This window comes from Taudactylus pleione, unplaced genomic scaffold (assembly GCF_031769625.1).
Source record: "Taudactylus pleione unplaced genomic scaffold, aTauple2 ptg000085l, whole genome shotgun sequence".
Classification (NCBI taxonomy): domain Eukaryota; kingdom Metazoa; phylum Chordata; class Amphibia; order Anura; family Myobatrachidae; genus Taudactylus; species Taudactylus pleione.
In genome coordinates this window covers 10,451,156-10,453,489 of record NW_028284487.1, presented here as the reverse complement: position 1 = coordinate 10,453,489, position 2,334 = coordinate 10,451,156, and the positions used below count along the sequence as shown (strand labels likewise).

Here is a 2,334-nt window from a genome sequence, read left to right as displayed (position 1 = left end):
TTTGCCATATTGCTATATTTGAGAAAAAGTTTTCTATGTATGCCATATAGAGAAATGCTGCATCAGCCAAAGGATGACATTTTTGTTTATTCCTAACATGGATTTAAAAATTCTCTGTTTTGTATGTGTCTATGATGTTCTCTAGCAAGTTTCAAGGGCTGCTAACTGTAGCCAATGCATTCATCCCACACTTCATGCACTTTGCCGCTGGATAAAATCCATTCTTGGAATTTCTTGTAGGACAACAAGAAAAAGCACATGGCCCGTATGGGGTTCGAACAAATGACCTTGGCGTTATTAGCACCACGCTCTAACCAACTGAGCTAACCAGCCAAACATAAAAGCATCAGCAAACTCAAAAATGCCAAATGTACCTAAAACAGGAGAACATTCAGTATTTCAAATATCAGCAATATTGAGTAGAGGAAGACTCTCGAACAATGGGTTCCATGGTGTAATGGTGAGCACTTTGGACTTTGAATCCAGTAATCTGATTTCAAATCTTGGTGGGACCTAACTTTGTTCAATTTCCTTAAAGTTGAATTTTAGGATAGCTTATCTATATTTAAACTTTGTATAAATCCCATCATCTTCAGTGGTTTCTTTACTCCAAACTAATTTTGAAACTGTTTCAAATCAGTTTTCAACTGGAGAGATGTTTGTCAAACATTTGAAAATAGGAAAAGTTGCAATAAGAATGCAGTGATCCATCACTTGTGCTATGGTTTTAAGATATTCTGGTTTTAAGAATTTTCTTCTTCAGTGTGCACTAATGAGAGTAAAGGTCTGTTCTTCTTCTCTTCTTAAAACTTAGTCCCCCATAGTAGATTCAATCACCAAATAAATGTCCTGATTGATTAATTTGCCTTAGCATTTCTTAGATTTGCCATATCGCTATATTTGAGAAAAAGTTTTCTATGTATGCCATATAGAGAAATGCTGCATCAGCCAAAGGATGACATTTTGGTTTATTCCTAACATGGATTTAAAAATTCTCTGTTTTGTATGTGTCTATGATGTTCTCTAGCAAGTTTCAAGGGCTGCTAACTGTAGCCAATGCATTCATCCCATACTTCATGCACTTTGCCGCTGGATAAAATCCCTTCTTGGCATTTATTGTAGGACAACAAGAAAAAGCACATGGCCCGTATGGGGTTCGAACAAATGACCTTGGCGTTATTAGCACCACGCTCTAACCAACTGAGCTAACCAGCCAAACATAAAAGCATCAGCAAACTCAAAAATGCCAATTGTACCTAAAACAGGAGAACATTCAGTATTTCAAAGATCAGCAATATTGAGTAGAGGAAGACTCTCTAATAATGGGTTCCATGGTGTAATGGTGAGCACTTTGGACTTTGAATCCAGTAATTTGATTTCAAATCTTGGTGGGACCTAACTTTGTTCAATTTCCTTAAAGTTGAATTTTAGGATAGCTTATCTATTTTTAAACTTTGTATAAATCCCATCATCTTCAGTGGTTTCTTTACTTCAAACTAATTTTGAAGCTGTTTCAAATCAGTTTTCAACTGGAGAGATGTTTGTCAAACATTTTAAAATAGGAAAAGTTGCAATAAGAATGCAGTGATCCATCACTTGTGCTATGGTTTTAAGATATTCTGGTTTTAAGAATTTTCTTCTTCAGTGTGCACTAATGAGAGTAAAGGTCTGTTCTTCTTCTCTTCTTAAAACTTAGTCCCCCATAGTAGATTCAATCACCAAATAAATGTCCTGATTGATTAATTAGCCTTAGCATTTCTTAGATTTGCCATATTGCTATATTTGAGAAAAAGTTTTCTATGTATGCCATATAGAGAAATGCTGCATCAGCCAAAGGATGACATTTTTGTTTATTCCTAACATGGATTTAAAAATTCTGTGTTTTGTATGTGTCTATGATGTTCTCTAGCAAGTTTCAAGGGCTGCTTACTGTAGCCAATGCATTCATCCCACACTTCATGCACTTTGCCGCTGGATAAAATCCCTTCTTGGCATTTCTTGTAGGACAACAAGAAAAAGCACATGGCCCGTATGGGGATCAAACCCATGACCTTGGCGTTATTAGCACCACGCTCTAACCAACTGAGCTAACCGGCCAAACATAAAAGCTTCAGCAAACACAAAAATGCCAAATGTACCTAAAACAGGAGAACATTCAGTATTTCAAAGATCAGCAATATTGAGTAGAGGAAGACTCTCTAATAATGGGTTCCATGCTGTAATGGTGAGCACTTTGGACTTTGAATCCAGTAATCTGATTTCAAATCTTGGTGGGACCTAACTTTGTTCAATTTCCTTAAAGTTGAATTTTAGGATAGCTTATCTATTTTTAAA

General features: G+C 36.1%; 1 non-coding gene across 1 annotated transcript; it reads right to left on the bottom strand.

The window, feature by feature from the left end:
* Positions 1-2,023: 2,023 nt before the first annotated feature.
* Positions 2,024-2,097, bottom strand: TRNAI-AAU (transfer RNA isoleucine (anticodon AAU)). Its single transcript has one exon. It is a non-coding gene; the product is annotated as a tRNA-Ile (tRNA).
* Between the last annotated feature and the right edge of the window lie 237 nt (positions 2,098-2,334).